Source organism: Schistocerca americana, chromosome X (assembly GCF_021461395.2).
Source record: "Schistocerca americana isolate TAMUIC-IGC-003095 chromosome X, iqSchAmer2.1, whole genome shotgun sequence".
Lineage (NCBI taxonomy): Eukaryota > Metazoa > Arthropoda > Insecta > Orthoptera > Acrididae > Schistocerca > Schistocerca americana.
The window spans coordinates 778,126,927-778,139,863 of record NC_060130.1 but is presented as its reverse complement, the minus strand read 5'-3'; the positions used below and the strand labels follow the sequence as shown (position 1 = coordinate 778,139,863).

Here is a 12,937-nt window from a genome sequence, read left to right as displayed (position 1 = left end):
CGCTCAGAGCCATTTGAACCATTTTTTTGCTATGATCGACTGACGGGGTTATAAATGACAAGAAAAACCAGATTTGTTGTGCTCACAGGAGTCTCCGATTGTTTCAGAGACGGCGGTACTGCCGGTCCCGAGGACAACAGTTGTCCAAGAACGGTGGCGTCCAGGAGAATGAAGAGGCGGGGCGAGTGCACAGCTTGCCTGACACTAATCCCTCAAAAGGAGGCAGGTCGCGTGCCTACTGTCTCGGTGTGCATCAGATAGCGGAGAACGCTTCATAAACGAGGACTTCGCGCCATCTGTAATGCTACTCATGCATTATCGATTTGGACGAATGATGTAGACACACTGAACTACCTAATTACATAAAACCAGCCCATACAAACACTATTCATACATACATGTTGTTATTATTAGATTATCCACTGGACAGGCACGACATTACGCTTTGAGACATTAGAGTTCAAATGGTTCAAATGGCTCTGACAAGGGAACCTCCCCATCGCACCCCCCTTCAGATTTAGTTATAAATTGACACAGTGGATAGGCCTTGAAAAACTGAACACAGATCAATCGAGAAAACAGGAAGAAGTTGTGTGGAACTATGAAAAAATAAGCAAAATATACAAACTGAGTAGTCCATGTGGAAGATAGCCAACATAAAGGACAATGCTAGCTGGTGAGCGCCGTGGTCTCGTGGTTAGAGTGAGCAGCTGCGAACCGAGAGGTCCTTGGTTCGAGTCTTCCCTCGAGTGAAAACTTTACTTTCTTTATTTTTGCAAAGTTACGATCTGTCCGTTCATTCATTGACGTCTCTGTTCACTGTAAGAAGTTTAGTGTCTGTTTTGCGACCGCACCGCGAAACCGTGCGATTAGTAGACGAAAGGACGTGCCTCTCCTATAGGAACCGAAACCATTTGATCGCAAGGTCATAGGTCAACCGATTCCTCCACAGGAAAACACGTCTGATATATTCTGTACGACACTGGTGACGGCATGTGCGTCACATGACAGGAATATGTTGTCGACCCACCTAACTTGCACACTTGGCGAATGGGTAAAAAGATTCTTCTACCTTACCCGATTTAGGTTTTCTTGTGGATGTTATAATCACTCCCAAAAAAGTGATGAGTTTGTCACATAAACTGCATCAAATGAATGCAACAGTTTCACAGTCGCACAGTTTTCCCTGTGCTCTATCAAAACATATGTTTTTTACGTTTTCAAATGTTTCCGTGCGTAGACCGTCAAATCCTGTACATGTCCAAGCAAATCTGGACATGTCCTGGAATTTTGGAGAGCGAAGTTGATTATGTGTGAGTGCCTGAACTTTGATAATTATCTGAAAATAAAAAATTAAACTTTGCATTCGGGAGAAGCTTTGAACCCAGGACCTGTCGTTCCGCAGCTGCTCACGCTAACCACGGGACCACGGCGCTCGTAAGCTAACACGCTCCTTGATGTTGCCTATCTTGCGCATGGGCTACTGAGTTTGTATATTTTGCTTATTTTTTTCATAGTTCCACATAAGTTCTTCCTGTTTTCTCGATTGATCTGTGTTCAGTTTTTCAAGGCCTATCCCTGTGCCAACTTATAACTAAATCTGAGGGGGGTGCGATGGGGAGGTTCCCTTGTGAGCACTATGGGACTTAACATCTATGGTCATCAGTCCCCTAGAACTTAGAACTACTTAAACCTAACTAACCTAAGGACGTCACACAGCACCCAGTCATCACGAGGCAGAGAAAATTCCTGGCCCCGCCGGGAATCGAACCCGGGAACCCGGGCGTGGGAAGCGAGAACGCTACCGCACGACCACGAGCTGCGGACAGACATTAGAGTAATAAGTATGGTTCAAGCCATCATTCTCTCTGAGCTGATCATGCTAAAGAAATTTAACAATTAAATTTTACCTTTTGATTTTATGCACGTATCTGGCTGAATAAGGCAGCCTCTACAAGCTTATTACATTAACAGCTACATCGATAATTTCATTTTTATAAGAGTCCACTTACTCCAATAATTTTGAAAGACCATTTTGGCGAATACAGGTAGATAATGTTGCCGGCCGGTGTGGCCGAGCGGTTCTAGGCGCTTCAGTCTGGAACCGCGCGACCGCTACTGTCGCAGGTTCGAATCCTGCCTCGGGCATGGATGTGTGTGATGTCCTTAGGTTAGTTAGGTTTAAGTAGTTCTAAGTTCTAGGGGACTGATGACCGCAGATGTTAAGTCACATAGTGCTCAGAGTCATTTGAACCATTTCATTAGATAACGTTATTCACTATTTTTAGGTGTCATTACAAGTCTTCCATGTAAAATCCAGGCTAAAGATGATATTGTATCAACCTTTCGTTGATCCAGGGAGAAAGTTTCGAGTAGTTTTTTACGTTTTTTCTTATCGTTGGATGGAAGATTTGCTGGGAGTTTAGAGACTTTTTAATTTCCGGTGAATTATGTGGAACGGAATTCTTTTCTCCTGTGAGACCATTAATCAGTTGCCATCAGGATCGCCATCAAGGGGGCTTTATTCTTTCAAAAACAGGAGGTGATGGGGTGATATGACAGTACCATCACATATACCGCTTTGCGATAATGAGTAAAATTGGCAGCTTAAGATCCTTGACTGTGCTGAAGGGAAATACATCGCTAGTGGCTTATGATGTAAGATTTGTGAATTCTCCTTCACTGAGGCAGGCCTGTGAGGGTACATTGACAGACTTGGGTGGTCGCAACACTATGAATACAGAACGGCTTAAGTTCTCCCCTACTGGGCTGCTGTTTCGCAGAAATATTGTGGCGAGATGCTGCCCGATTTCCGGTGTCCGCGCGGCTTCATGGTCTTGGAAGATAGCTGGGAGACCCCAAATCCACTGAGCATTTCTGGTGTGACGAATCTGCATTTCCTATCGGTGGCTGCAAGCATGTGACACTGACACTATGACAATTTCAGTGTGGAAAAATTATAGAATCTAACTATCTGGGGTAATGTAAGCCAATCATAAGGGTCATTGCCATAGGCGCTGTAGTGCAAATGTCTGAGAAAATATACAGCCTACCAATCTCTGGGCACTTAATGGGCGTACTGTAAGCGATAGTAGGAAACTTTTGCAGGCCTTCCCAGTGTTTCAGTGTGTAAAGGGCAAATTTTGGTCCTTCACTGTGGCGAAAGTTATAAATTCTCCCCTTGAGGTGGTACTTTTCTGGGAACAGAGAGGAACGTTAGTCAGTCGTGGAGTCTGTACAAGGATGCGTGACCGTGAGGTCACATTGAGAGAGGAAGGCGCTTGGTCGCAGCCCAACAGTATACGCCGAATCGATCGGGTATGTGTCGCCCTTTTAGCGCCAGCGCGGCTTTTGCTCTGAGCAGTTCACTTTTTGAGAGATATATTCCGCAACTTGTGTTGCTTTTTCAGTGTCTTTACTTGTTTCAATTTTGTATCCGGTTTTAACGTGCCGTTGCGAGCTGCACCGAGTTTGGAAAGCCAGTCGCGGTTCCATAGCAATCTTCTGTTCAATTACAGGTTTCCACCACTTGCTAGAAGCACAGTCTTCCCCAAGTGAGCTTTCCTCCAACGATCATTTATTGTAATGTTCGGCACATAAACGTCTTATCCATTGTGCAAATTGATTTTGTTAGATTTTTTGCAGAGACAGTTTGTCTCATCTGAGCAGTAAATAAGAAACTGCTCACAAATTCACTTTATTTGTCAAGCAGTTTAGGGAAAATAGATCTTCCATTTAAAAAATGATTAATTTGTTTTCCTCCTTTTTGCCTACTGCCATAACAAATTAGGTCAGGCGACCCACAATTTACTCTACATAACTGAATTGTGCTCTTATTGTTAAGGCTTTCCATTGTAAAGCAGGTGCCTCTATTCTTCTTTGTTCTTTTGCTTACGCCTTTCTCCCGCAGTTCGCAGGGTCGGCCTGGTTACAATCGGATCTGACAAGGTTAATTTGAAGGAGTTGCCAGATCCCCTTCCTGCCACCACCGCGTACCCCCCGGGTCAGAATCAGCTGTCTGCGTCTAGTGTAAATTATGAAACAGTACAAACGTGCTTCAGATGTCTGCAAGTCGTGTAACTGAGGCGGGATGGGGGGACCAGCCCAGTATTCACCTAGTGGGACGTGGAAAACCGGCTAAAAACCACATCCAGGCTGGCCAGCACACCAGCCCTCGTCGACGCGAGTCCAGGAAGCAACGCATTAGCGCTCTCAACTAACTTGTTGGTTAATCAGGTGCCTCTATATTGGAGAATATGTGTATGACAGGGTATTTGAAACATTTACATGACAGACGTTTGATGAGAATTGTAGAATTTATGGAACTCCTTCAGCTAACCCTAAGTTACAACTACTTTACCTTTAATGACAACATTTATAAGCAACCAGATGGCCTAGCAATGGGATCATGTATATCCGGTACCATAGCTGACATATACTTAAATCACTTAGAACAAAAATTATTTGACAGCCAAGAACCCTGCCTAAAGAAAATAGAATTTTATAGGAGATATGTAGATGACACACTACTGTTAGTGAAAGGAGATACCAAAGACATCACAGACATTCTTAATCATTTCAATAATCTAAATGAGAAAATCAAATTTACAGTGGAACATGAGCAAAATAAAAATATCAACTTTCTGGACCTAAATATTACAAGACACAACAACACATGCACATTCAAAATTTATAGGAAAAACACAATGACTGACACCACAATCCCTGCAACCTCATGTCACCCAAATATTCATAAACAGGCAGCTTACAGGTCAATGCTGCATAGGGCAACAAAAATACCATTGAACCAAGAAAATATGCAACAAGAAATAAACACAGTGAAGAAGATTGCAGTTGCCAATGGTTACAATGCTTCCATGGTTGACACAATCTTAGACAAAATGAAGAGAAACCCAGGTACAAACTGCACCACAGAAGAAAAAGAGAAAAACAAATATATATGTAGCATTCCATACATAGGCAATGTATCACAGAAGATTGCAAATATTTTCAAAAATCACAGAGTAAAAATTGGGTTTTCTACATCCAATAAACTACACCAAAAACTAATACATAATATAAAGTGTAATCATGATCCATATTCAGACTCTGGAATATACAAGGTAACATGCCAGGAATGCTCCAAGTTCTACATAGGACAAACAGGCCGAAATATCAACACCAGGTACACAGAGCACATTAGAGCATACACCCACAACAAACACGCTACATCAGCAATAGCAACACACATACATAATACAGGACACCCATTTGGAAAAATAGAGCAAAATGTCAAAGTACTCCACCGACTAGATAAAGGACATAAAATGGATTTGCTTGAAGAACTGGAGATATATTCACATTATAGAAAATATGAAGATAAAATATTAAATGAAAAACTTGAAAATGAATCAGTGAATTTCTTCAGATGTTTTGATAATATACTTAAATAAAAATAGTAAAACATAGAAATAAGCACAAATGTAAAATCAGTATAAGTAATTCATGAGCCAAATTGTAAAGATAAATTAACCTCTGTACAAAAGCATATCATAATCTGTGGAAGACCTATAATGTTATCTCTGTGAACTACCTATAAGAAGATCTTTGCAACTGTTTTGTTTATATCAGATATTTTCGATGTGTAAAATGTACAAGTTGTGTGTGATGTTAAGTGTGTGTGACTCTCTACACAAATGGACCATTAGAAAATTGTAAGTACAAATTGTTCTCAAACTTTAGCCACTAACCTCACAGAAAATATTGACACCCAACTAAAAATCGCGTTTCTTATGTATTACAGTAAAAGTCAACAAAGTGAAGCAGACTCACACACACTGACAACATCAAAAGAAATGGCTTAACACACATCATAAAAACGCACTTGAAAATGGGAATTATTTCTCGAAACGCGTCGTGCAAATAGTAAAATAAAGAAAATCGTGACTGGTAGCAGAAGATTTATTTATTTATAAACAAACCTATTGTATCTACAGTCGCAGGCTTTCAAAAACCATTTATAATGGATCAAATCAAATAATCTAATACATAGGCATGGGAAATTATTGTTATCATTTCAGCTCAATTCATCGTTGATAGCTCATTGTTTTACAGACGTCACAAATGAAATACAGAATATTCTCCTGATCCACACATCCAACATGTGCCCAGCCTCCACATTTAGCACACAGCACCTAGTCTTCTTCAAATGACTATAAACGCATAATGCACTTTTCAGTCTCTTCTGCTCACCAATTGTTTCCAATAAATTCCAGTTTTCTTCGTCGAATTGTAATTGGCTTTCCATGGCCAGCCTGTGTGTGTTTCGTTTATTTTGAAACACCTGATTATAGTTCAGCTTTCTTCCACTCTCTTTCAGACGTCAATTTTCCTGCTTTTAATCTGCTGTCGTCGTTGGTGATCTTTTTCATTTCTAATTCTTGAAAACGCTTCAGCTGCCTCCCTCGAGGTCATTTTATTAGACATGATCTGGCTCGCTGCCACTTTCATGCACTCTTCATTCCATTTTCCGCCTGTTTTTTCTTGTTTTCTGCTATTTCAGTATGAAAAGAAGTAGGAAGAAGAAAACACAATTTAAAAATTGAAATTATCTGAGTTTGGTACAGAAAGACAATCGGGTGGCTATTACTGCACGACAAAGGCGCAGTAGGTTCTAATCATATTATGCGCTCTTTTACAGAAATTATCATGAAACATTTGTTAGATATCATTACTCACATAACATAGATAACCGAGATACAGCAACGAAATTAATCAGTTACCCTAAAAACGAGCACTACAGATCTCAAAACATATATCGGCGCTAAGAGTTACAGCAACACCAGTAAGCACTCAGAGAAGGTAAAGCACTGAAGAGAGGAAGAAGCTATCCAACTCCAATGCACATGAATAGGCAAGCTTTCTCCTGCTTATTACACTCTTCTGCCATTTGGAGGCGGAAAGGGAAATCTTAGCAGTCGTCGGTACTGTAAGCTGTCCGATACTGCACGACTCTCCCCTATCAATCATCAATGTTCAACTCGATTCTATGCCCACCTGGGTTAGAGCCATTGTTGCTGCCAGAGGTGATAACCCTGTGTACTAAATTTCACATCCTGTGCAGCCCCAGGTCATCTATAAATTTAATCTAGTATTCTTGCAACTATACACAAAACAAGTAAAATTTCGTTATTTGCTGTCCTCCTAGTATTGTAATGTTAGTGCCAGTAGGGTAGTATGTGGTCGATAGTACGTCAGAATTTATCCCATGGATCATCCTTATTTTCTTTTCCAGAGTTGTATGTTTGCTGTTTGCGCCTGAGATCTTTTCTAATCATTTTATTTTCGCCTTGTTAAGCAAAAATATAGTTTAACCTTTACTAACATTTAATTAAAAACTAAAGCTCAGTTATGTTACAGTAGAGAAGTGATCGCTGATTCAAATCTCTGCATTCAATGCATCGAAAAGTTGAAGTACGTCTTTTTGTCATCAGTTCTAATTCATTTGGTATTTTCCTTATTTGTAAAGGTTCGTCTTGGTCACACAGAGTTTACAATTCACAATTACCGATTTCGGTTACAGTCTTTCTTCTGATCTGTTACAAATAGAGAAACAGTGGTCTAACCAATTAAGTTCAATTAGCTCAAGCAAAATCTATAACAGATCTAATGATACATAAGGAAAAATAAAAAATATTTACACGATTAACAGTCATGCATACTATCCATACATACCATGAAATATTCTGATGTAGGTATCAACGTAAAATTCTATATAAGTAGTGACACAGTAAGAGCCTGTGACGGCCTGGGAGCGTTTAGTATTTATACAAATAACTGAGGCCAACAGAGGGCATTATAGATAGATTACCTGAGTAACCAGTACCCTAGGTTTAATAGTTGAAATTTAGTATACGTAGTCACTAATAAAAAATTACTTCATACGGAAAAATGAGTGTTTGACAATAAGACATAAACTGACATAGAGTGCGTGGGATGTATCTATACTTAAAAAATTGTTCAAATGGCTCTGAGCACTATGCGACTTAACATCTGAGGTCATCAGTCCCCTAGAACTTAGAACTACTTAAACCTAACTAACCTAAGGACATCACACACATCCATGCACGAAGCAGGATTCGAATCTGCGACCGTACCGGTCGCGCGGTTTCAGACTGAAGTGCCTAGAACCGCTCGGCCAGACTGGCCGGCCTGAATCTATACTTAAATCCACGTAAAACGTGTAAAGAGTAATAATGGGAATCTCCTAATCTGGCTAAGTAAATAACACTCAGTTGGTTGTGTCAAAGCCAGATTAAAAAGTTTAAAGGTAACACCTCATCTGTAAATCGAATCCTTTCAGCATAACAAAACATTAAACATAACCGAAAGTGTAAGGTAATGGGCAAAAAAGTGACTATTAATTATAATCTCGATAATCGATGATCCATTCGGAGTGGAATCGCAGTGGCGGCGCCTTGTGGCTTCTCTGTGTGATGTTCTCGTTTTCCTGTGGAGAAGCTTGCGAAGGGAGACCATCTCCTCTCCAGCGGTTGCGGGCGCAGACGACGGTACGCGTAGCTGCTGTGCGGCTCGACGCTGCTCAAGCTAGTAAGTTTCTGAATACATCAGAATAAGCATTCAAGTTAAACTCATTCTGTTCCTTCAGCAGTGATTTCGGTTGCCATTTTCCATGCACGTAAATTCCCGTTTCTTCGAATAGGTTCAGTGATTGTCCTTTTGGTGCCTTATGCAACACTTCCATATTGTTCTTCATGTTTCCTACCACGTGTTTTTCTTTATCCAAATGCGTATCAAAGCGCTCTTTCTTTGGATATACTATGCTCTCCAGGGCGAGCCTTGAAATTCCTTCCAGTCCGACCGATACAAAACTTGTCACAGTTTTGGCAATTGACCTTGTAGTCAACCAGATTTTGAATATTTATTGCTGTTGTTGCCAACTTTGTGATGTAGCCTAGAAGCAATTGAAACATTCGTTTGAAATCCAATTCCTTCTTTCGTTTTCCTGCAAGCTTGTGCAATCCTTTCAGAAAATGCACCATGGCGTGACATAGTAACAAACTTCTTGCCGTCTTGATCGACTGTCTCCGACTTGTCACGTATTTTAGACTTTATAATAAAGGTTCATTACATCTCTATACTTATACCCATTTGCCCTGGCTATTTGTTTAATCACATTTAATTCTTACACTTCATCGTTAGGGATGCGTGGTAGTTTTAGACCAGGGCTCTGATCTACGCCCACTGATGCTTCTTAGAATGACAGAATTTCGCATTTATAATGGGGTCAGTAGCCGTCGTCTTCATAAATATGCTAACCTTATGACGCCCACCTCTCATGATATCCGACTCATTTACAGACCTCGCCTTCAGCTGTTATTTTCTTTTTTTTGGAATAAAATTCAGTATTCAGTTGCAAAATTTATTTTTATTTCACTTTACCTGTTTCGACAAATTAATTTGTCATCTTCAGAATCTTAGCAGTGTTTTAGCAGATGTGAGTCTCTTCTTCATAGAAGCATAGTGCCATGAAATGTCCAAAAATGTATATATTGAGTGTAATTATAGTAAACAAGGACTGACAGGTCGGTAATTTACAGAAAGTGAATCACACCTGTGTGCATGTCGAACTGTTGTGCCAGCTGGTACTCGAACCTAGACATTAAGAACTTAAATCAGCGTCATACAAGATCGTTGTGGTCAGGAATTCTAATTCCATGTTTAATAACAAGATCTTGTTATCTGAGGTTTACTCATTTAGCTGATTACGGTCGAAGAAAGAAATAATATAATTTAAGTCCTTTATTTAGGAAAAGAAAGTTGAAACCGTCTATTTCGCAACAGCTTCGCTAACAGTAAGAATATCTAAGGAATCAACTTGCAGAAATAAATGCAAGGCCAGTGATGAGAATCACTTTCAAGGCGATTTTTGTTGCTCAAACGGTCATCAGTCCGTGCGTAAAAATAACTTGAGCGGCCGCTACTCAACCAAATTCTTCGTCGAAAGGTGTCATACAAATAGCTCGACAGAGACTGAAATTCCTCGGACAACTGCTACTTTTGCTATGCGAGCAACGTCGCATTATTCGTACGAACATTTCGAATTATTCTCTGTGAGGCTTACCACGTCCACAGTGTCGTAGGCGCCAACTCTTCCCCCAGTGTTACGGCTTCCTCACCTTGAAACCACAACAGAGGATAATTAACGGAATTCCCTTGCGGCGGTGGAGACATTCGACATTCCGGTCTGTCCCCTACATTCCCGTTCCACGGAGTGAAAAGCTGCTCGGAACTGGACGCAGCCCTGTTCAAACTTGCCCTTGGCCTGCGGTGGGTACACTCGATGCTCCGCCAACCAGTGCCGTACACGGCTGGGACGTTCTCGCCGTTAATTTCATTACGCATAACAGTAGGCCTCAGTTTGGGACTTTTTTCATTTTTTACTTTCATATTTAAAGTACTTATTGGTACCACATCCAACCTCGGTCTTAAAAAGCGCTGTAGTTTTGGGTGTACTACATCAAAAGCTCTTTAAAATGAAACGTTTACTCTAACATTACGATTTGTCTTCCTGGTGTGAAGTGCTGTGAATATCACGGTCTACAGAGAAAATTTCATCTCAGTGCTGTGAGTAACACCTTCAAACAGTGTCACACCCTTTCTGGGCTTTTGAATGTTCATGTTAATAGCATTTCAGCGTTTTCCAACTAAGCATCTCCTCCAAACGTTTAGTATTCTTCGGCTTGGTGCTAATGAAAATTCTGTAGTTCTGTGGCTACACGGGTAGGGGTCAGACAAAAAAAGCAAAGGTTTGGAGTTCGATATGCAGTTGGTGGTCTCTTTCTTCCTTGCTTTTACTGTTGTTTTCAACTCTGCAAACGCTTCGTGATTGCGAATAATACAACACAGTTTGGATTTCACGTTAAAGTGGAAGTCGCACAGTAATAAACTGTTTGAGCAAGTGCTCAGATTTCGGGGTGGCAATAGAATACTATCTTGTGTCTCGTAAATCATTGTGATATTCACACCATGCTTAAGGTTTGGTATGGATATATAAGGAGTACAACTTTGCTTCCACCGTTTTTCCCCAACATTTGCCGGCCGCGGTGGCCGTGCGGTTGTAGGCGCTGCAGTCCGGAACCGCGGGACTGCTACGGTCGCAGGTTCGAATCCTGCCTCGGGCATGGATGTGTGTGATGTCCTTAGGTTAGTTAGGTTTAAGTGGTTCTAAGTTCTAGGATACTGATGACCTAAGATGTTAAGTCCCACAGTGCTCAGAGCCATTTGAACCCCAACATTTGAGGCTTTAATGAAACAAATTGGTTACACATGTATCATTCAAAGTATTTTCCATTGCTGGCCACTAATTCCTCCCATCTTTCGGGCTGTCTACGAATCCCGCGTCGAAAATATTGTTAATCTTTTGAAGCGATCCACGAATCGATCCAATTTGTGACTTATTCATGAGATCGGAAGTGTTGGTCAGCAAGGCCATGCGCCATTGATCTAAACAGGTGATAGCCAGAGGGAGCAATGTCTGGAGAATACGGCGGGTGGGGTAGGACTTCCCGTTTTAACGTTTCCAAGTACATTTTGACCTCTTTTGCTGCAAAATCACTTTTATCTTGCCTCTCCCTGTGTTGTGGCCGTTTGTCTTTTAATGGTCTGCTCAAACGCATTAACTGCTTTCGATAACGAGCACCTGTGATTGTTTCACTTGGTTTTAACAGCTCATAGTACACGACGCCGAGCTGGTCCCACCAAAAGCTGAGCATGATCTTGGAGCCGTGAATATTCGGTTTGATCCATCGATGTGGAAGCATGGCCGGGATACCCTCATGATTTTTTGCGTTTAGGGTTATCGTAGTGAACCCATTTTTCGTCCCTGGTCACAATGCCATGCAGAAATCCCTTCCGGTTTTGCCTCTGAAGCAACTGTTCACAAACACACAAACGCCGTTCAACGTCTCTTGGTTTCAGCTCACACGGGACTCAAGTTCCTTCTTTCTGGATTATGCCCACAGCCTTGAGACGTTTTGAACTGGCACTCCCACTAATCGTTCCAATTCTTCTTGAGATTAACGCGAGTCTCCAATTCTGCATCTTCGAAAACATTCTCTCTTCTACTACTATGTCGGTCTACAACGTTAAAATCACCGTTCTTGAAGCGTTGAAACCATTCACGACATGTTCTTCCACTAATAACGTCCTTACCATACGCACCTGAGAGCATTCGATGAGACTCAGCCGCTGTTTTCTTCATATTGAAACAAAACAGTAACACCTCCCGCAAATGACGAGAATCAGGCTCGTAAACTGACATTTTCAATCAAGAACAACTTTATGAAGCAGACGGAAATCGACTAATGTTTGAATGAGGTTATGTTGACCGAGTTCCAAGCTAACTGCCTGACGTCTGCGATCTGTTTCTTTGGACCTCTACTTACAGTTGTCGCCACCTATCGGCAAACAGCGGAAGCAAAGTTGTACACCTTGTACCTATACATGCTATAGACCGAACCCTAAACCCACATTGAATCCTCAGTGTTGAGCAGCGCCACAAACTCACTTGACCGGTGCGCAGTGGCAGATAGCGGAAGCATCCTAAACACTGGAACAAGTTACCATATGCGGATATTACTAGCTTATTCCTTACTGCTTCGTAATGCATCTCACAAGATAAGTCGGAAAGCGTTCCAGGACACGCTGTGCTGTTGGTGATACATCTTCTACATGAGCCATGACACACTTGTTTGAAGGGTCTCATGCTTATTACTTACATTTCTGTTTTAAAGTGAGAGGAAAACAAAATCCCTCCACTTAATGTTACGCATGTTTGCCAGCGGTGTATCTGTGGTAGAATTAGGTAAATTCACACAATTAGATTAAAATTTCTAGAGCTTCTGTTAAATGTATA

General features: G+C 41.2%; 1 protein-coding gene across 3 annotated transcripts in view; it reads left to right on the top strand.

Moving 5' to 3' along the window:
• LOC124556769 overlaps positions 1–12,937 on the top strand; it is a 92,319-nt gene that overhangs the window by 48,488 nt on the left and 30,894 nt on the right. Inside the window, exon 2 of one of the 3 annotated variants that reach the window (XR_006968686.1) lies at positions 108–234. The exons of the other annotated variants lie outside the window; for them this stretch is intronic. The gene's annotated coding sequence lies outside the window, so the exon portion shown is untranslated. Of the gene's footprint in view, positions 1–107; positions 235–12,937 lie in introns of those variants that run through there. 3 annotated transcript variants of the gene reach the window in all.